Source organism: Larus michahellis, chromosome 9 (genome assembly GCF_964199755.1).
Source record: "Larus michahellis chromosome 9, bLarMic1.1, whole genome shotgun sequence".
In the NCBI taxonomy this organism is placed as follows: Eukaryota; Metazoa; Chordata; class Aves; order Charadriiformes; family Laridae; genus Larus; species Larus michahellis.
Genome location: NC_133904.1, coordinates 43,571,473 through 43,595,177, shown reverse-complemented (window position 1 = coordinate 43,595,177; position 23,705 = coordinate 43,571,473). Strand labels below are relative to the sequence as shown.

The window sequence follows — 23,705 nt, the reverse complement described above, 5'->3', positions numbered from 1 at the left end:
ATTAAGCAATTACGAGTATGATTGGTCTTTTTAAAGATGTCATAAGATATGGCAACTTCCCGTTACCCAGAATAAATTAAGAAAACATCTTCAGTCCTTTTATAAAGGACCAGAGCTGCAGGACAAGATGTTACATGCCTCAGAAATTGGAGAAGTTTTCTGTTCTCAAATATCACTGCAAAGCAGGATGAGTCAGATGGACATGCCAAAGCTTCGGTCCATAAATATTTTGACTATTTCTATTTTGCATCAGCTACTCACATTGCGAGATCAATAGACTCCAGCACTAATGATTTTAGCCCTTCAACACGGAGCTGTACTCCCACAAACCCTCGTGTCTTCTCATCAGCAAAACCTACGTGGAAGTCAACGGGACATTGCTCACTCATGTAACCTTTGAGCCCAAATCTGGTCAAATACAGGAGAGAACCAGACGTGAAAAAAGCAAAGAAACTTGTATGAAAGTAAAAAAAAAAATAAAAATAGGACTCCTCCAACATAACAAATTTTCTTTAAACTATCAGACTGAACACATAGTTATACCTCTCAGCTTTTGAAAAGATAACCCAAATCTCCTGTCGCTTAGCTATTAAACAAAGGCTCAGCAACCTTCGCCTGACTTGAGAGGCTTTAGGCTTATATCAGAAAAATCAAACCCTAGTACTTTGTCCTTGCTGCTCTTGAGATATTTTGAAATTGTGACTTATCCCTCAGACCAAGCAGAAACACAATTCTGCCAAGCTATCTTTGGCCACTGACAGATAGGCTGAAGTATTTCAAGCTTTCTAAGTCACTCTTTTCTCACCACTATTTGTTGCACTGACAGTATGTCTCTAGCGTATCTTTCGACGAAGAGAACTATAATGAGAACAAGAGAAACGGAGTAATATGATCAACAGTTTAAAAAAAAATAAGTATGTCAATCCCGCTCCTCTTAGTTATTTCCCTATGCTTACTGCAACTTTGAGAAGGAAATCACTTATTTGTCAGGAATTTCATATTTATTATTTCACCACCTGATTTAGTGATGTCCCACTGGAGCTTTGAAAATGCTAAATAATGAATTTACCAAGGGGAAAAAACCTTGTTGCCCTTATTTCTGGCTTCCTGCACACTTCGGCAATAATCACTATTTCAGATAAGGCACAACTGTTTGCAAACACTATGGATGAGCAAGGACAGACTGCAAAAAATCTCCAGAATCTATTGCTTTTTATAATTTTATTTTGCAGAAAGTGTTAAACTGTTAAGTGCTTTATACACTGAAAAACAATGATGAAGAAGCAAAAAAAAATAACAAGACAGGTCATTTAGAAGAAAAAAAAATCAATGACATATTTAGAATGAACACAATTAATCCATACAACCCACTTAATCCAAAACTGTCATGCAACAAATTGACTGACTGTTTTTAAGGTAGGTGGTAGCATATCAACCATATGGATGTGCCAGGTTTACTGGAAACAATTCACTTACCTCACACAAGTGCTACTCTAGCCAGACGATCACTTAGCGTGTCAAATATCTATAACTATCTGATGCACTTAAATGGCTTAGGAAAATATACAGAGTGGAATAATCAATTTTCAGGGCAGAGGAGCATTCACTGTGGACAGCCTTTTGCAGTCCTTATTGAAATGCATAGTTTTTCTATAGCTACTTGTATGGAAGAATAGTTAGAACCTGTCTGAATGTACATAACAGGATTATTGCTTAAAAGTCCACAGGAAGTCATATGGTAATACAGAGGAAACCTCACAAATACAAAACTAATATCTTCAGTAAGCTGCATCCTTCATGAGACATAAGGTCCCACCATCAACGCTGATTCTTCAGCTTCACCTAGGCCATCACAAGCCTCTGGATTTTTTATTTTTGCAAGAGTAGCAGTAGCATCTATTTCCTGGTCCTTGCACCCCTTAATAGGAAATATTCATCTTTCCTCTTAAAAACATAACACGTTTCATCTCTCCATCCTGCAATACTTTATCACCACGAGAGACGGTTATCTGAAATTGCAGTAAAATAAATGCCAGCTCTCCTAGCTCTTTTGTTAGTATGTCAGAGTAAAAGACAGCCAGCCCTGTGACTATGGTTGAAGAACGTATAGTTCTGTTCTGCATACAGAGCTGGGAATCAGCATGCAATTAAAGGAATCTAAAGTTTGCTGGATGGTTTCAATGCAGAAAAACTAAAATACAAATAGAAAATGTTCTGTTCGGCATTTTAATACAAGTCACAATCTAAATTAATTCATTAAATGCAAGCAGTGAAACTTAACTTTGATCTGTAAGTCACTAGAGAAAAGGATAGTAAATAAAAGCTGCGATAAACAACCAGATTTTCTAGTTTTCTGTCCTTAAAGCTCTCTCAGAAGAGATCCCACCATTCCTTTGGAAGTTCTTTTCTTCCTAACACCTAGTCCATGGATCTGTTCCTAACCATAGATAAAAGGACAAGTTTTCATTAGGGTGCAATTAGGCATGCAACTCCATTACTATTAACAATGTAATGAAGAATAATAAGGCAGAAATAAGAACATTAACATTTTTTCGAGGTTACAGATCATTCTTAATGGAAACTGTGTGCCTTAGTTCCCTTTACAGGGTAATACAAACGTAGCTCATTTTGTCAGTTCATGAGGAGAAAAAGGACAAACCTTAAAAAAAAAAAAAAAAAGACACTCTATCCCACCCTGCCCACAATTAACTGAAGGAAGAGTGAAATGTTGGCTTCTGAAAATCAGGGGGAATTTTCCTTTTACTTCACCTGAGGAAAACTTCAACCTCGTGACTACTTATTTACTGATTCCAAATATTTTAGGTAAGTACAGTTTTACATACAAATCTATACTAGCTGGAAACATGCCAGAAATGTGAAAGTAATCTTGGTCATAGCTAAAAATAAGACTTGATCCAATATCGAATGAAGAGCATGAGCATTTTTCTATTGACTTCAGGAGGTTTTGGATGGAGTCCATTTGGAGACTGCACACTGAGGAGGATTTCTAAGCTAACCACAGTGTTTTCTATGCCAGAGGAAGATAAAAATGTATTTACAATAACGGCATTTTATCAGTTTGAAAGCAAAATATCTGTTTCCCAGCTCTGGACTAGAAAGGAAAACTTCATCTTCTTTGTTATAACTAAACTCATAGTTGTTACAAAAAAACTCAAAAACAACCAAAAAACCCAAACCAAACCAACCAACCAACCAACCAAACACCCCACAAAACCCAAGAACAGCATGCAACACACACCTTGTTATTATTATTGAAACAGAACAGGGAAGTTATTTTCTCCATAATTATTGTTTGGTTTATGCATTTGCCATATTTCCTACTGCAAAAGGTACTAATTCACAGCAGCTGCTATGAACCGCAAGTTGACAACCTAACTAGAAATCTGACAAAATATTTGATTAGTTGTGCCTGGTGATAGACACAGCCATTCATCCAACAAAATTAAACAAAGCATCTCAATCCAGCCTATTGAGGGGTTTTTTGTTTGAACTCTAGCTGACCTAATGAAAAGCTTAATAAAAAGCCTAATAAAATTTAGGAAGACAAAATTATAGGAGATGATATGCTGGATTATGCCAATGGCCATAGATTTAACTGAGCATCAGTCACAGAGGTCAGTAATAAAGCTTATAAAATCTGGGTAAAATAAGAGAATCATATGTGTGCATGTAACGTCCTCTCTTACACAAATTAGCTGAAGGCTGGCCTGTCACAGGAAGCATGGGGGCTTTTAACAGTTTTAAAACACGTCCTCTTTTATAATTCCAATTTGTATGGCCACACAATTCTGTTTTTACTCTTCCTATAAGTGGCCAATCCCTTTCTTGACTAGCGCCAAGCACTTGGCTTCAGTAATTGGAAACTACCTGTGTAAGGCTTATATAGGCAGCACAGGGGTCTCATACTCCCGCGGCAACAAATATTTTCAAATCTATGCCAAAAAAAGAATTACACAGCTAATGAAAGTGCATGTTGTGCTACTTATTAATGCTTTGGTTTTTATTGTTTATTTTGCTTTTATCTAGTTTGCTTTGGCAAACTTGTTTGTTACTCTTCCCTTCATTCACATACATAGCATGCCGAACGTATTCTGAAATAGCTTTTCTTTATACCTTTTTTATGGCAAGATATCAACTGTTTTATTAAAAGGCTTCCATTTCAGCACAATCTCAGAAAATACTGTGGAAAATAAGTATGTGCCAATGTCAATATGATTTTTCAAGATAGTAAATGTCTATTTCTTTTCTCCTTATGCTCTTTTTATTGCTGCCATGATGCTAAGGAATGTTAAATTGCCCTCTTGGACTGCTATGAAAACTGGAATCAGGCATCTCACAGGCCTCCTCTTGAGCTGCAGAACTCTAAAATGTGAAGGATGCACTCTCTGTCTGTTTTTCCACCTCTGCTGAAATCATGAGGGAAGATTTCAACCATACCACTGTGGATCACTTTGGAGATCCTTCTGGCACGTAGACTGCTGCATTTCAGTGCTTTTTCTTAGGAAATATTCCTGTTATGTTCCCTGTGCATCAATGTCTGTCCTCTCCTTTATTTTTATCTTTTTTTTTCCTTTTTAATAAAAGGTAAAAGTTGAAGTCATTCATGAGACAAGTCCCTTTAAAACAAAAAAAGAACTCCTCCCTTGCCTCAGCTTTAGTTGTAGGAGGGCTGCATGTAGAACTTGCGCAACATTGAGGTGAGAAAATTACCTGCTGTACTATCTAAAGCGTGCTTAGGTAAAATCAGCGTGGATTCACCTCTTTAAAAAAAAGAACAGCTTCTTAAATTGCTCTTACTGCTATCACTTCACGGGTCTGATCATGCAAGGAAAATATCCCTTTAGCTGTATCAGTACTTATCTCAGAAGCAATACCCCAAAGTGGTTTTCCATGTTTTCCTGATTTTTTTCTGATGGTACTTAATTGCCAAAGTATTAGGTGGTTCAAGTCACTAAAACAGTAAATCATTGAGACAAGGGAAACCTATGACTCACTCAGAGATGTTCAAGTTCTGCTTGTCTTAATATGGGCTGCCACCTCAATTTGTCTTGGCCTAGAGCCTGGATGACTTCACACAGGTAAGTAAAAATAGAGCTGGTTTTATTGCATGCATTTACAGTAAAATATCAACGGCTCAGGTAAGACGCTGGTTCAACGACAGCCACAACTACAGGATTATCCTTCCAGGAATACAACAAAATAATGTTCGGTCACTGTGTATGAGGTGGATGCGGGAACTTCCCTCCCGTACTTCCCCCCGTGGTGTGTTGGCCCGACCATGTACTTTAACATACTTCACCAGTGGTTCAGCTCACAGCCCAGCAGGCTGCTCTGCCTGGGGTTCCACCATTATAGCTGGAAGACCCACAGAGGTTGTAACAGCAAGACCCAGGTTTTCCCTCTCTCCAGACCGGTATGAAAAAGGAAAGGCAGCGTGAATCCTTAGGACAAGACAGTAAAATAAATACAAAACCCCCAGGCTCCTCCGCACTTCTAAACCCAGTCAACCCACCACCTCCCACATTGGATCCTAAACCAGACCTCACGCTGTGCAGTGATGCTCACCAGGTTCTGCCTCCAACAGATGTTCCTGGCACAGCTCGTATCAGAGGGGGCAGAGTACTCCATGGGAGGTCCCAAGAAGGGACAGTTGGTATTTGATGAAGAGAAGTTGGTGGGGGCTGTTGTTTGTTTTGTTTTGCAGTGCGTGTATACATGCCTACATACATACATATATATATATATATCTCCTTTGAAATCATGAGATTCAATTTTACAGGCTTTCTACTTTAAGTCATATCTTCAGCCAACTGACTTGGTGAAATAAGTCCTAGAGGTCTGCAATCCTCAAGATTCCTCCTGGCATGTTTTTTGGAGACCACTCTCTTTGCTCCTCTGTCATCTCTTGGCTTATCAGGATGAGAACATGTGCTTTGGAAAACCTACTCAACCACTTTGTCAAATCCCTTCCAATCTTTTGGTTCTGGACAATTTCACTCCTGTGGCTTGTCACTATACATTAATTCTTTCTAACCAGACTGAAAAATACTTTTCACCAGCTCGCTGGCAACACATACCTTTTTCACAGCTTCTCACAGCTGTAGTTTAAATCATAAAGTGGCAGGTACCTGACAGGCAGCCATGGCGCCACAGACACATGAAAATACACTGTGAGGAAGGACACAAAAAGCTGAAGTAAATTTATGAGTTTTGGAAACCGTACTTGGACTTTCAGTGTGGGTGGCCTTCCCTACTGCCTTTGATAACAGGGAGAAATACCACTCAACGTAAGTGTGTGTCTAAGCTCACTCCTGTATCCTCAATTATTTAGTCCCTGCTTGGAAAACAATCTGGTTCTAAATTCTTTAGAGAAAGAAGTCTGCTTGACAAAGGGGAAAAAACACATGCTAAAGCAAACCGAAGAAACCACTAAGCTATGCAATACTCCCATTGTGCTACCCAAAGTGAAAATGAGTTTTCATAAAGACACAAGTAAATCTCCTTTATTCTACAGTAGGAGTCTCAGGCAAAGCACCAACAGCAAACTCGGATCTTCTCGTATCTGGGCAAAAATCTGAACTGTTTCTGAAATGGACAATAGGGTCATCACTACATTGAGCCCTAGATCCAGCGCTGGGCTATGCTGGAAATTATCATTACAGAGCATAAACACAGTATCACACATAATTTTTTAAAATGTATTTGTTTGTCCTTGTTATGCATAGACTTCTTGTTTTATTTGCCCAGCAATTACAGCTCTAAGTCTCCACTATGCCTCATAACATTCAGTTACCAATGGTAGAATCATTAAGCGCATAAAATGCTTCAGACAGTCTCAGTCTCCTTTCTCCTCTTGTTCTCCTTGGGAAAACACATGCAACTTCCATTCCAAACTTGTTTTACTGCTTGAAGTCTACTTTCTAATAAGCCTACGATAAGCTACGGAGCTTTTCTGTTTAATTTTCTGTTTCTCTTATGATTCACGCCGAGTTTTTGGAAAGAAGGAAATATTTCAAAACCTGTTGCCTAATTAAGTGGCAGTGATCAGAGCCTTACATAAAGGGAGGGGCAGCCGCAACACCCTGAAAAAGGAGGGAGGAGAACAGTGGATTGGGCCATAAACTGGGAATAGTGGATTGGACTGCAGGCTGTCGCCATTTCACATGGCCCAGGTAGGACTTGACCCTTCCCGGCTTTATCCAGAAACGGCAGAGGCGCGTGTGCTCGCACGGGGCCACGTGAACAGGGAAGGGCAGAGGTAGGATGAGAATTTATAGCTAAGAGAAAGCACCCACTTTAGACCGCTGCTGTGTGGCGCTGGCAGCTTTTCTCCGGCTCTGATCACCCACGGAGCCGGCAGAGTCAGCGCCTCGGCAGCTGCAACTGGCACGTAGGGCCAAAGAGCTGAAATTACGAAATTAAGCTAGGGATGGGGGATTTGCAGCACTACATCAAGGGAGCAGATGGACAGGGATAACTGAACTGGGACATGAAAGAACATATTGCCCCCTCTCGTCATTTCATTACTGTGTAAAACACTGAGAAAACTGGACATACTAAAAAAAAATATAATCTCATCTTTCTGCTACTTTAATATTTTTATTCTTTTATTAATTTTATTTTACGGGCTTTTATTCTTTAAATGAGGTAGCCCTATGGTCACCAGTCATAGTAAAGGTTGAATTGCACTGGGGCTGTAAACTCGTACTACAAGAAGGTGATCCTTATCCCAAAAGAATTTGCAGAGTGCAATGACAATATAATGGGGCTGAGGGGGAAGGATTCATTTTCATTACAAAGAGCTTCCCTCAAAATTATACATGCAAATATATACACACATATATAAATTAAAAAGTAGGGGTGCTCAGTATTGAAGTTCTCATTGTTTCAACTTCTGCTTTCAGACTGTGATGCAAAAAATCAGTCTCAAGGTGTAGACTTTACAGAAAAGCTCTAATCTCCATAAAATTGCAAGGATAATCAAAACACTTCATTTACAGCAATACGTAACCTGAATGTTTTTCCATACTCTGATGAGACAGGCTGGGGTTTTGTCTTTTCTTCATTTTCTTCAGAATGAGACATAATTCCTCTTTCTAAAATCTGTCTGGAACCTTCAAGCATCTGCAGCAGAAGTTCCCTACTAACATAGACTCTGACTTATGTTCTCGAACGATAGCTATCATGGGTTTTCCAGAAGATTAAGCCTTCTGTGTTGCTTTACATATAAAGTAGAATGCGCTTGTTTTTAAGTACACAGTGAGAATATGGTAATTTTAAATATAAAACCAATTTCCACTTTCCAATTTGCCACCATGACATAAGAGAATCATTCTACTTTGTCTTCGTGATAACTTCAGTGACTTTCCCATCAAACCAGGGTTTATGCAGGGAGAAATATTAGGAAGTGGTGGGCAGTCTCACTCTGGAGAGATTACTCATGTACCAGCAGGATATTTTGAGACCTAGACCGCAGGTATGGATGTAGAATACAATAATTAAAGATTTTTCTTCCAGCACAACCTCCCTAGAAGGGATAAATCCAGGTTTGTACTGGGAACAAATGACCAGTTACTTAAAATTAAACCCTTCGGATCTCCTATTCAAGAGTGCAAAGAATACAATCACCATTTAGCTGCTTCCTCAGAATATGGGATCGAGAAGACTTTATGTATTATGGATCCTAAATTTTTTTTACAAGACACAGGCCGGTACAAATAGCTTTATTTGACAGAAGTGCTTGAAACATAGAAAGTTTAGGTGACTCATACCCCAGATAAAATGATAGCAGAGATGAGAAAACAATTGCTTCCCTCCCGCACCCGCTGCTCTGTGGATGCCTACCCTGCTAAATAAAGTCCTATCAACCTCTTTCTATTTACACATGACAAACTGGGACCAACAGAGAGCTGCCAGAGTCCCTGGCATGCTTTGCTCTGTAGTAAGCGCCCTATTCCTGCAGGGCAGCCTGCGTAATTACTGCTTACGAGCTGCTTTTTTGCTGAGGGTTGACATTTGCAAGAAGAAAAGTCACAGCTGCCAAAGGAAGAGTAACGATGAGGCCCGGCGGTAAACACAATGAGCAAAAAACCAAGGGAGAAAGGGAAGAATAGCTGCTCAAGACCTCCATTGGAGAAGCTGGCCATTGCTTCCAGATCTGCAGTTTCCCTGGGGTTCAGACAGATTATTCATTACAAATATTTACCTGGCAAGTGTTGGCATTTTTCTTTAAGATCTATATTGCTTGAGATTATTACTGACACAGAACATTTTTTTTTCAATGTAAAATATTGATTTTCAGATAAACTTGTCCGTGTGAAGGCTAAAATGGAAAAGGTGAGTTACAGACAAACCTTCTCAGGTCCTTCATTTTTTTGATATAAAATACAACACACCAAACCAATCTTTTTAGGCCAGGCTATTCTTTCATTTTTCTCTGACTAGAAATTAGATGAATTTTCTCAGCCAACAGAAAAATGGAAGAATATTTCTGCTCTTAAAGAGCAGAAAAAGCAGAAACATTTATCTCACACTGAGGTTTGCCAAGTCATACAGACTCAGATGCAATCTTCCTGAGAGGTTTGGCCTAATCAGATGAAGTTCTATAATCACATGCTTCTCTGAAATGTGGACTTGTTCTCCTCCATTTTCCAGAGGTGCTACGTACAGTTATATTTCACTTTTGGAAATAACAAGGGAAGGAAATTTGTTTCACAAGGGAGGATATTTGGCTAGATATTTGAGCACAGGAAATAATCCCATTGAATATTTTACTTAACAATGATTTTTCCTTTCTGGCAGCCTGCAGGATGCAATCCATTCCACTGAGAGCAGTTTAAGATAATCCATCAAAACACACTACCCACGTTCAAGTCCCACATTTATAGACGCACATTCATACGTATACACTTTGTACATACCGAGTAGTTCATTTGCTTTCCATGGACCTTCCCATATCACCACCTTGACTAATCAAGGGCTCCTAGACCTGTTACCAAATTGCTGTCTATTCAAAGTGCCTAACTTCATGATTTGCACATAATAACAGAAATCATCATTCTGGATAGGCTGGGGAACAGCTGCACGTGCTGTTGTAGCACATCACGTCCTTAATTCTGGGGCACTGCTCCACGTAAGTCATTCCTCAAGTTCTCAGTTGAAAAGTAACCAGGACACTTTAATGTGCAACACTGGATTGACAATATCTGAGATACAACATACCTGATTAGCTGCTGATATTGTGCAGTTTCTCCAAAGCTAGAACCAAGATGACTAGTAAACAGATGGGTGTTTTTTGAGCCAGAACAGGTAAAATTTTCGAAGCAAACCACAAGGACACACAATGAAAGAAAAATTTCTCCAACAGTGAATAATATTTTCCTAAATTGGACTTCTGCTGATGACGATCCCTTTTCTAATCTTGTATATATAAACATTCAAACCCAACACAATACAAACATGTAGTTACATACATTCAGAGAAGATAACGACCACGCTGCTGAGGCACACGACAGTGCCAAGTTAGACCTATGGCTGGGGTATGTTTGAAAGCAGAGAGATAATAGAGAAGAACACCAGTAGGTTGAAATAAGTTCCAGCAGCAGCCTTGTCAGGCTCATGCTGTTTTCTTTTATTTCAGTATATTGCTAAAACTCCCTTCAGGAAGAATATAAACATGAAATTGCTTTGAGCTGTTGCATCCTGATCAGAGCCAGCTAGCAAGAGCTCACAAAGCTCAGAAGCCGTGCACGATAAGAGGGGCAGAGAAGAGAAAAAGTTTCTGTTCATTTTTGTTTCCTTCAAGCAGAATGGAGCTCTTCTGCCAGCATGATCTGGGAGAAACTTAACCTCTCTCGATTTGATTACTCCTTTGATTTCACAATGGGTGGGACCCTCCTGTCAGTAAAGTCAACAGGAATTTCCACTGTGACAGTAATGGGCTTTGTTCTGTTCATTTGAGATCAGTCCTTTAAGTCAGGAGGTGTTCTACTTTTAATTTAACAAAATTAATACTGCCTTTTTTTTTTTTCTTCCATAAAATAACTTCAGTCTCATTGATTCCAACTGCTAAGTACTGACATGTTTGCAAAAATAGTATGTACTTAACAGACAGGAAAAGTATTTAAGTTTCTTCTAATCAAAACGTAGAAAGCTTCTAATCCCTTCATTGAAACAGTAGAGACAATGGACTCAATTTCCTTTTACAGGTTGTGTGGGGTTTTTTTCCCCTAAATGTTCCCCCTATATACACACACTTTTTTATTCTGATGTTCTCGCAACGCACACCTGACAACCTTCTTTGGGCCCCCTTCAGTGGCAGACACAGCTCAGGATTAGTACAGTCTTACCTTTGCTGTCTTGTCTTCTCTTCAGAGCCATCAGCACATGTGATTTGCTCCGTACCGGCTAAAAAGTTATGCCACCAACTGCACCCTGCAGAAATAAAAGCATTTGGTGACTTCAGAGCTGTGATAAAATCCTTCTCTCTTACAACACTTTTCCAAGCTATCTAATAGTATTGCCATTTTAGAGATCAGAAGTTTTACACTTCCATGATTAAACCCAAGGTGAAAGATCAGCAGAGGAAAAAAAAAAAAAGCAAATTTCTCCTCAGCCTGTTAGATTCACTGTTTCAATAGCCATCTTCGAGTAACCGCTTGTACTTAAAGCCCCCAGGTACCCTCCAGCCCCTCGTTGGTTGAAATAAAGGTACGGTAAGACAAAAACTCAAACCAAATATATGGCAGATCTAGTTCTGTCTGATCTTTGTTTCAGAGCAGGTTGTATTTCCCAAGATATGCTGTGTATCAGGCTATCAAAGGACATTTTTATTAGTTTGGGATTTTCAGCTTTACATCACTATTCCTTACATTAAATCTAGCATGCATTTTTACCCAAAGCATCAACCTTCATCTATATTCCATTTATGTTTTGACAAGACTAAGGATATTACTGTCTCTTACTTTTGTGCTTGATTATTAGACTTACATGACTTACATTGATATTTATCAGCAAATCTGAAGAAGCCACTCTGCCTTTTGTTAGGCATCTGCGTTACTGTTTTATGTACTGCCTTATAGGTAATAGAATTACATTAAGACTCCAGCACTGTGTTTATTGTATTTGATCAAATTTGTTTGCAAATGGAAATATTACATTCAAGCTGCATTAAAATAAATCATCTCCAGAGATCTGCAGATAGTATATTACTCATGGGGAAGGTTTCTGTACTTATTAATAGTTAATCGGTTCTTCCAGGTACTCATTTTACTTAATACATTCAAGATAATACATGTAATATCTCCCATTCAAACATACGAATGGTTGAACTGCACGGCTGCCTTTTGCAGGGTTGCATTTCTGGAAAGGACAAACGCACTGCTAGTACCAGGCTCCAGTTCAGCTTAAATTAAAGCATACCTATTCTGATTCCAACCTACAGCTTCAGTATAAAATACCAATCAGTAATAATAAAGGTAACAAAGCACGAATTAAAACACAGCCACATAAAACACTGTCTTCATCTAGTATGACCACACATTTTTTTTATGCTTCAGAAACCATTATCTATCTCACAACCAATAGCATTTAATAGCCCCGTTAATACCAAACGACGTTTATGGAAAATGACAGAAGTGCAGTAAAAGAGCAATATCATATGAATGTCAAAATTATGCAATTATTTAAGATAGAGACTATGTGATCCTTATGACGCTAATACAGCTCTGAGTCCAGATCTGATTCCTGCAGAAGTCCAGGACCATTTCACACTAAAAAGCTCATCTTTATACCCGTACATTTAACAGATTTGGAGGATGAGCTGGAATGGTGCAGATTGTATTTGGAAGACTTAGAGCGGCAGGTGCTGCTGTACAGAGCCTTACCCCCCTACTTACACAACCCTAGTTTTTCCTGAGAACGTCTACTAGTTGGAAAGCATTACATATACAACACGCGTAACAACCACCTGCCTTGGACAGCGATCTCTCAAGAACCAGACCATTAGGTACGGTCACCTAGCTAGAACATCACCTCTCAGAAACGTTCTGGACAAGTCGATTCCCCTGATCTTCTGCACATGAATGAAGTTTAGCTTACACCTCTTTCTAACTACTAATCAATGCCACCACCACCCCAAAAAAAACCCACCCCAAATAAAACAGATTACAAAAAAAGAGTTGGTGTTTTATTGCAACACAACCCTTTCTTTGTTTCCTTTGCCAATGCAAAGGTATCTCACTTCGTATCTTCTTCCCAAATAAGCTTTACAATAGTTACTTCAGAGGAAGTCAAATCAAGCGATTAGTGCTGTTCTGGCTCCACCAAGTAGATCAAAAACATGAATAATAAAAGCTGTTAATGTTTCTGTGTGAAATTAATACCAAGGATGAGCTGTGCCTGAAACCGGAATGCAGGGAGATATTCTTTGCTTGCTCATTGGCTTGGAAAACTATTAATGAAATTACTTGTTTTTAAAAGATAAAAAAGTTTAGGGTTTTTTTTTTTTTTTTAGTCTGGGAGCAACTGGCATCATAATGTATTTTCTGCACTATGTGTAACACCTGGCAGTAGCTCCTTGTAGAGCTATAAAGGAGAGTTGCTTGTACAACTTGGAAAGGAGGCAATTTACTGAAATTAGGTAATTCACCACTTGGGAAAAAGTGCTCTGTGCTCTCCTTGGAAAACCCCACAGTATCTCTAAGGGAAGGCAAAGGCATTCTCATTAGCCAAATTGCAGACACAGCTATTCATTTGGTGGAATTTAAGAACAGCTAAACTGAATCTCAGAGCTCTGTACTCTTTCTTACTGTAACTAATACCAAATATTTCAAAGAAAAGTAGAAGATCCCCAAGTGACCACGTAGCAAGATGATGTTTTAGCAGCCCGTGCATTACGAAGGAATTTCCCCAGACCAGGAGCATGAAGATTTTACAACAGTTATTGACAGACCTCAAACCAAGTAACCTCCAAGTGCAAAAAGACTTTTTTTTGTTGTTTTCTTTTGCTTTGCTTTCTGCCAAAGCTAAACTTTTTGAAGGAAAATTTTGCAGTTTGAAGTTTTGTGGGTAGACTAAGAGCTGTTTGCAATAGCTTCCTTCCCAGAGATTGCTTCTAAGCTCCATCTGCTTCTCTTCAAGCTTGGCTTAGTTCCAGCAGGCACAGCCCCTGTGCGTTCGGAGCAAACGGTGTCCGTGCGGACCCCTCTCCCTGCTCTCCTGCCTCCACGCCACCCCAGGGGATGCGGGTGCCCCCACAGCATGGGACTGCAGCCAAGGAAAACCCTTTGGTATTTTTTGGCCTGAGGACTATGCAGCGGCAAAACATCTCTGCAGCTTCAGAGGAGCGGTACTGCTGGGGAGCAGCCAGGCATCCTGCAAGCTGCCAGCACTGTGGGCAAGGGAAGAAGAGAGGAAACTTATGGGGGAGGCTTAAAACCCTCCTTGCTTTCCCAATGAAATCTAGGTCCAGTTTTGAGGTACAGCTTCAGCTTTCTGTTAATGACATCACCAACATTTGCTATTATCCGACCTGAATGTTGCTAGCATTGCTCAGCTTTCTTTCAGACTCTTATTTTAAATAATGCCCCTCAAAATCATGATTCGTCTGACCAGGAATCTAGTCCCATTTTGTTTTTGAGAAGTCCAGCTCCCTGCTGCAAATGTTCACCTGCTTCAGTCTAAACATAAAACTAGAATTAATTCTGAAAACGTTACTGAATGTTTTCTTTTTAGCAGCCTACTGCATTTCCAGAATTCTTACGTTTTTCTGACTTAATGGTAACAGCAGGTATTACAACCGCATGATCTTCCCAAGAAGTAAAATCTGTTATGGGCTAATTTATCAGTTACCCATCACTCACACACCTTCGCACGGGAGGCAAAGTCAATATCAGTTTTCAAGGTGATTGCTGCCTCCATGATCACTTATGCTTCCTCTGCCAGCCTCCTGACTGAATTGCAAGGCAGTACGAACACAAGTGAAAAGCACTGGAGAATATAATTTTCTCTTGTAAGGGGGCTTTCAAATATTATTGGTTTTGTATCCCAAAAATGTAATTTGATTTGTAATGGAAAATGCATGCTTACGTGGATGCTTTGCATGTATTATAGCCAATTTTACTTAAAACTGCATTCTGCGCTCCCTGGGTGTAGAAAACCAAGATGATCCCCATGACACAGCACTGACAGAAATATTTTCATGTTTTAAGTGAAAATAATTTGATTGCAAAATGTCTGCCTTACAGAGCACCAGTTGTACATATGCCAAACATAGAGTCCACTCAGAATTATTATGCTTCTTACGTCTTACCTTACATTATGCATAATTCCTTTTGCACCCTGGTCTGAGTTTAAACTTGAAATGCTCACTGTATGACCAGACGCGGGAGCAGGCATGTTTCATTCTGCCAACTCAGAATATATGCTATACCCTGTGGCATACTATTTGACTTTTCAGCGACAGCATGGATGACTATCCATTGGAAGATTTAAAAATCTGAACTTCGTCATCACCCAAGCGTTTTCAGCATTCACCTACGGCTCACTTAAGTTTGCTGGGTGCAACAGATTTTAACATACAGATACTAGCAGCTCTCTACAAAGCAAGCAAAATGAGCATCCTTCCCCTTAAGGCTTCAGAAGAACCTAAACACTTCTCCTTAGAACACTTCCACTTTGAGCAAAACGATCTGGTCTGCATTTTGAGAACTCCAGTTTACCTTTGCTACGCTTCACATCTGTGCAACTCCAGACTCTTCTGGAGTCTCCAGATGAGACTTAAACAATCCCAGGAGTTTATTTCTTTTTCCTCCCAGGCATTATGAATCCTTGAATGCCTCGCTAACTCAATCAAACTGGATTTACCTTTATAGTCTGCAGGGACTGATAGATCCTACAAGTCTTAAGCTCTCCATCTTTAGAGAAGGTGACTAAACCATCTCCAGTTATAACAAGGGGCAAAAAACACATTAAAGCCTCGAAGATTAGTGAGATTAACTTGACAATTCCCATAGGAACCATTTTCCATTGAGATCCCATATTTTAAGAGTTGGATTTCTTAATATGTCTCCTGATATTTGACCTCCCTCTTCAGAAATAAATGATGCGTTGCACATGAAGGGAACCAGGTATAGTTCTACTCAATTTTATCTTTGTAAAGTTTTCAAAGCACCTGGGTCTGTCAAACTCCATCCCAAAGCGTTTAAAGAGCTGACACCACTACCTTTCAAAGTTTGTGAAGGGTGTACAGAGTAAAAAGACCATAAAAGAGTAAGTGTGACATCTATCTACAAAACTGGTAAAGAAATGGAGCACTAGAATAAACGTCTTGAAGAGACTGTGTAGTCTCCATCTTGGAGGTCTTCAGGAATAGGTTTCTGATCACTACTAATACACAAACTTCTGGTGAGACTTTTCCAAAAGTTGAGACGTACATTGTGGCTCTCTTCCATTTAGATTTTCTGATGTCTAATAAATACAGCGTGATCTCACATTGCAGTCTTCCTCTCAAAGACAACGTCTAGACCCTCTGACAAATGAGCTATCACATTACTCAATTAAAATACAGAAGGCATCCTCTTCTAGTCAAGTGATTTTGTATGATGTGGGTATTTAATACCTTTAAGAGCATTCAACAGGTTAAGATTACCAGAAGTCTGCCAACAGGTCAAAGAATTATTGGAATACAGACAGACATATACACACCGAGGAGAACCACATGCACTTCATTTCATTATGAAAATAAGCTAAAACTTGGTTTTCCCACATTAGGGAAAGGAATTAAGACCTGAGCATATACTCTGCCACTTCTGCCTCGCCCTTGCAGCTTGAAGCAATAGCCATAGACACTGCTTCACACTCACAATGTATCAGAAATATAGATAAACTCTATTCCCCCAACTCCTTACTAAAACAAACTAATTCTGTCTGGTTAACATAACTTTTATACTTCCTTACAACATTTTAAAGAGACTGAACCATTTTCTGTTCTAAATAAGGAAAACATTTCCAATGCAGACCAATGGCCAAAAAAGTATTTTGTTTTGGGATCAGGTGAAACCTTTATTACGTTTCACTTATAAGGATGTGAGTTTTCTGTAAAGTTTTTTCTGTAAAGTGATGTTTTCTGTAATTAAAAACATTTTTGGGTAACAAAGTCAAGACCTGGATCAAAACTAATTCCATAATATGTGCTACAGGTGGAGTAAATAACAAAACCAAAGGCATTCAATCCCAGTGTCTCATTTGTTTTCTCCTCAAATAGGTAAAGGCATTATCTATCAGACCACAGAAACCTCTCTTCCCCCTCATGATCTATAAGAGAGATGATGAAGAACCTGGCTTCCAATAAAGTAAGCAGCCTTGTGAACAACTCGATGGAAATTATGAATGACTTCACATATACCTTTACCTTCTTTGAACAGTGAAAGACACGCAGAAGTCCTTGAGAGCCAAGCAGCCCATGAACTGACAAGGCTAAATCCCTGCCAAGTCCAGGATTAATTCCTGGGGCAAGATACCAAAAGGCTGGGGCACATTACCCAAACCCCTGTGATGCTACGAGGCACGTGAACTTAAAGGGCTACCCAAACAGTCTGTCCTAACGCAGACAGGCCTCCTCACTCACCTTCCCCACCTCATTTCATTATTTCTCACAGGCTTGGAGTGCCCCGTAAAATCTGAGACTGTGTTCATCGTGTGTCACCCAGAAAAAACCCATCAGATTTTGATTTAACCTTCAAATAGTTAAGTGTCCTCTTTTCCTAGAACATCTGCTTTTGTGATGCTTTTCATGGCCCATAGGGTGTTGTAACAGTAATGTATAGTTACATGTTTACTGCAGTTGTCTGCCATTAATATCAAATGACATTTAGAGCAATGGTGACGCACAGTGGTCCCTGCTCCCTTTCTGCATCTTTTTTCAGAAAGATAACAAAAAGCAGTAGCAAAAAGAAAAGCTGCAGCATGTAAGATCCAGTTCACAGGTTCAGCTGATGGACGTGAAGTCATACCCAGAAGGATGAATTTTTGCCCCCCTTACAAAACAGAATAAGAAAATTCCGTGTAACAGACAAAGCAATGAATACAACTGTGTCCGTACTTCTGGAGCACGCTTCATACAGCTTGTCACAAAACGTTACTCGGAAATACAAGTCCAGGATGACTTGTCTTGAATGCAGCACAGATAAGGGAAGCAGACAGTAAGTAATAACAGCAGTACAGCAAGCTGGTGAGGAGAAACAATACCGCATGGGATACTACAAAAATCTATTTGGACACTTCATATACTCATTACGTAGGTGGCCCGAGAGGTAATTGGCACTTTGCATTTATTTTGCCTGTAGAAAAATTGGAATTTGTCTCTTCAGAAACATTTGAAGCAAAAGGAGTTTATCAGGAAAGAAACATGGCTGAGAAACAGAAATAGATTCAGCTTGGGAAAAGGTAAATACAAGTAGGGGAAAGACTCTGCTGCTAATATCACCCTCCTGACATGGTTCACTTTCTTAGACAATTTCAGCCGCTCCCATTAGCAGAAGAGCCGAAAGCCTCACCTTTTTTTCTTCTTTTTTTTTTTCCTCTTTTTTTCCCCACCATTTCCTTTGCCCTTGCTCCTTTGAGGCAAATTATTAAATGTTATTTTACAGGTAGGAAATGAGCCCCAAAGTACTACATTTACTTAAATACGTACAGAGCAAAAAGCAGGGACTGGATCTAGGTTCCTGGAGTCTTTGTGTAGCATGCTAAACACCAAAACCTTACATTGTTATGGTCACGTACGCCTCTTCCCACGGCCCGTCCATCCAGCCTGTGACCGTAACGATATACATAGATATACACAGGGAACCTAAGACCACAAGTGTTAGGCGTGAAAATCATTGTTGCAGTATTGATCCATTCTCTTCCGAGTTGTCTGAATACAGATTACGTGGTTCAATTTTAAGGCCACAAATTATGGAGCACTATAGGCCTATCTTCCCTAGATGCTGAATAAAGTGACTCAAGAATTTCTCATTAGAACGATTCCCAGCAGAAATGCCTTTTTCACAAAATAAAAATTTACAGGAAAGTTTTAGTTTTACTAGAAACACTTCATTCTCTTTTGAGACATTCTTAATGGTATCTGATCCTTTTCTTCTGCAGGCAACAAGGAAGATTAAAAAACATTTGCCAGGCAGCTCGCAAATTGAGGGTGGGGTTTTGGGGAGGTTTTGTGGGGTTTTTCCCACTTCCGGGAAATTCCTTCCCATAAATCTCAAATTTGAGACAAACTTTTATCGCCCCCTTCATTCTTTAAATTTGGCTTCCTTTCAAGGTTACTGATTAACATTACTGAAAACAGAACCCAACGTCTGTCTACAGGTATGAGAAGGCTGCAGGCAACAAGAAGTGCGGTGAAACAGATCCAAGATCACGATACCACTAGGTAAATAAAAACTCAATGTCCCAATGGCAAAGATATATTCAACAGAAGCACGGCATAGCTATTGATGTCAAGTATTTAAAACTGAATTGAACAATAACCGAGAGAATAATTTTATGTTGGCAATGGCATAGATTTTATTTAACATGTATATATATAGCAGCATAGTGTCATTGCAAATTTTTTCTCTCTTTCTATAAGCAATGAAAGTGGTGTGGTTGTGTGGGTGTCTGAGTACATACTAATAATTTTTAAGGAGCCCTGGTTGAAAGTTTGACAGAAAGACACACTCTTAGAAAATATTAAGTTCCTAACAATATCAAAATAGAGGTGCTGGGAAGAATTCATATCTCCATAAGGGAAAGTCTGAAGTGTGATCTCAAGTACCATATTAAGCCCTAGCAAATTCACATGAGAGAGAGACATTATGAATGCCCCAAATGAAAGAAAAGCTTCAGGTTTCCAAAGTATTAGACAGGAGATTATCTAAACAGGAGACACAAAGCTACGGGGAACCAGGCCCTGTCCTACTGCTCACAAAAGTGCTTGTCGCGTACGAGAAGGGATCCAACTGGGCTGCGTGTGCCACGCAACTCGCACTACAAAAGCACGTACCAAGGCTTGTGCGATGAGGAAATACAAAGGCTAGGCCATACCAACATTTTAAACTTTTACACAGGACTTTGAAATCCTCCTTTTAACATTTCTTGAGGCAGCAATTAGCTTGCTTTGGTTGTACTTTTGTTTCAGCAAGCGTCCATATTTTTTCTTTGCATTAGTGTGCCTCACTGCACAGTGTTTGGTACGAAGAAGAAGGAATGTTAACTCTGTTTGCCCTAATCAATAATTCATATCAATGTTGCACGGTTTAAATCATTAAAAAATGGTCCATTTCCACTAGATTCCAGTATTAATTCCACAGAAAAAAAAAATATGACTGTTGCTTTCCAAAGTTTCCTCATGCTGATTTCACTTAGAAAGGAATATCCCTAAGTTTACTTACCCAGAACAAGGTAAACATCTGGTGAAACATTCTGATCCCATTTGGACAAAATACCCACTGGAAATTATAGCTTTTGGGGGTTTGTTTGTTTTGGGTTTTTGTTGGGGTTTTTTTTGGGTTTTTTGTTTTGGTTTGGTTTTTTTGAGTACTTGGCTGACTTTTTGCAGATAGCCCATCTAACTGCTGATCCTGGGGGACTGACATCCAGTCTTCCCAGCCAGCCACCGCAGCTGGTGGACTGGTAGTTAGCTGTGCCTGAAACAGCAGGCGCGGGTCTGCATCACGGGAAGAGAGGCAAATGAAACGTCCACTCAGCTTTCTTCCTGCGACATTTTTCTCACGTAACTTTGCCAGTATTCACTTAAAAAGCACCAATTAAAATTGCCTGAAAAGAGTGCGAAATTTTAATGTCAAAGCAAAACATAAAATAGAGATGAATTAATGTATACATATATAAACTTTGCAGCCTCACATATTTCATATGAGGGAAAGAGATCTATTGACATGTCCAAGGTTACAAGAACACCAAGTTCCTCACCAATATTTCACAGAAATATTATTTCTGATGTAACCAAATATTCCTTGGGAAGTCCAGCGAGGGGTGTCTGGGATGCAGTGTTTGCTGAGAAAACAATATAGACTGCAATTTGAAAAGACTGGGGAGCTGTTGGGTTTTTTTTTTTAAACTCAGTGATGACCGTGCTCCAAGTCCTGTAGTCCTTTAAAACTATTTGTAAGTTGGAAGTGTATCACTGAATGCTTTTATCTTCCCCTGGATAATCCACAAAAGTGCTGAGTGACATATCTTAGTTGTTGCGCTAAGGACAAAATTATTTGTCTTATTTGAGCCTCTTTCCGAGGCTTTCCAGAGACAAAAGATATTCATAAATGAGTTCTTCACCGTATCAGAACTTCCTAACAAGCCTTCATTCTAGTTTAGGTATTTCAAGCCTTGTGGTGATGGTGTTAAACAATAAAGTAAATTTTTATATTTACCTCACCGTAATCCAGGCAGAAGCCCTATGAGACTGTGCCAACAGTGACCTATTTTAAGTATCTCCATCAAATTCTACAAGAAACTAGAACACAGGTATTACCACCATTTATCAGGGATGAAAGGCACTATTAAAAATGTATAAGAAAAAATAATTAAATAATCATGAAGTTCATAAATCTACAGTTTTATTTTTTCAAAATTATAGTTGCAAGCAAAAACAGACCTCTTTTTTATACAGAGCAAAGCAGCAGCAGCTTGTCATTAGCCCTGTCAAATATCAGCAGACTGAACTAACGGAATAAGCTGGCTTAACTGGCTGATCTGCTTCAGCATGTAAACCAATTTGAACTCTTGCCCCTCAATTTGGCTTCTGCTTTTAATTTTCGGTGAAAATTCATTTGTAAACATCTTGTTCCTGATGCACACTGCACCACACAACACAATTAAAAAATCTGACCGTTTCATTGCCTCTTCTTCCCAAGACACGGGCAAGAACATGCTTATGCATTGTACCTTGATGTTTCCCTTCCCGCTGCAGTAAAAGGAACCTTATTCAAAACCTATTGAAACCACATCATTACCTAATTCATATGAAAATAACATAAACAATCATTTATTATTTCAGTTTACAAATTCTACATCCAGTATCTACCTTAAACTAGTTGATAATGCTGACTTACAGTTAATATCAGAGTGTTCCTATTTTCATTGTAGAGATGGGGGGGACGGGAAGTCAAAGGGAAAGAGGTTACACAAAGCTTTAGAAAAAACGCATACACAACAAAAAGCTTCTCCTTCGGATGCACTCAAGTTACAGCATAAAATATCCATCTATGTCGTTTGCTTCCTGATAAAAGTAAAGTCAGAAAATGGAAACAGTATGAACTGTATTTAGAAAGACTTTAGTATGAGCTTGCACTTTGCCTACAGAGGTCTAAGACCTGGAGCAAAGACAGAAGTGTAGCAGTTTAAGAAAAATCCTAAAATGGGGCTGGTTTGGGGGGGAGTGCTAAAGGATACTGGAAACTGACCAAAAATCAACTGTTTTTTTAAATAAAAGCTAGGGTAAAAGATGACATTTGTTGCAGATAGGATGCGAGCAGATGTAGAAACCATTTCCTATGGATAAAATTAATGAAAATGCAAGGATAAAACAGAAATTTCCACTAGACATCCTCTCCAATGAAGCTACAAATCACACAGTATACCTGACGGGATAGGCGAGAGCCGGAGTCATTCCTTTCTTGCCAAATATAACAATAGGCAAAGGTTAAGTGCTTTAAGACGTAGCTCCATGGTAGGAACCTTTCAGCAATAATATTGGATTACGGCAGGTACGCTAGAGATACACAGGAAATGAATTAGATGCTTAAAACTCCTATCTCAAGGGCCCAACTTGCACAGTTGGTCAGAGACATCTTTCTGTCCCAGAAGATTGGCCAGCATCTCTTATTCATAGCCATCCTGTAGCACTGAGTGCTTATAAATATTTTACAATTCACCTGGTCATATTTACTATCAGATTTTTTTATATAGAGTGCCATATGAATATCTGGGACGCACATTTTTTTTTTTTCACCAGCATGGGAAGTGGTGTTTTTCTGAAAAGAAAAAAAAAAAGGGGGGGGGGGTGGGCAAAAACACCCCCCCACCCCGGTATCAATCCTGTCTTCAGCAGGTACTTGCTGAAACTCTGCACAAACTGTGAATTCAAGACCAAAAATGCTCAGGTGAAACAAAAATGCATTGCAATTATTTTGGTGCTGGACATGACACAACACCTATAGTTCTGCTGAAACTCTCAAAAAGACAGAATAGAATACACAAAGAACATGAGACAGATAAGATAACAGAAAAAAAAACTGTTTTTCTGAAATCATTCTGCAAGATTCTTCGATGATCGTAGCAGCTGAAGCCTGAAACAACTACTCATGCCCTGCATGTCAGTGGCTAAAGTAAATGGTCGTGCTGAAAAAATACTGAAAGATGAATAAGCAGTTTTTAATCAGCCTTCAGTAAAGAAATTGCAGTGGACGGGCCTCTCATTCTGGACAGAGGGAGTTTTCAGAATTATGCTTTTCTCCTCACACAAGGGAATGAGGTTCCCCTTGTTTTGTAAAATGAAGCTGCACAGAACCATCTCCAAAGTGAAATTCAGAGAAATCCTTCTACTACAGGAATGCAACTTCATTCGCAAAAAGGATAGCAGTGACAATGCTGGCTGCATGTGCCTTGGGAGACAGGCGGGCACTGTCCCAAGG

The 23,705-nt window shown here is 39.3% G+C and overlaps 1 long non-coding RNA gene across 1 annotated transcript in view; it reads right to left on the bottom strand.

Moving 5' to 3' along the window:
* Window positions 1-23,705, bottom strand: part of LOC141748387 (uncharacterized) — a 139,197-nt gene that overhangs the window by 104,065 nt on the left and 11,427 nt on the right. Inside the window, exon 2 of the long non-coding RNA XR_012588978.1 lies at window positions 11,370-11,454. This is a non-coding gene — a long non-coding RNA (uncharacterized LOC141748387). The remainder of the gene's footprint in view (window positions 1-11,369; window positions 11,455-23,705) is intronic.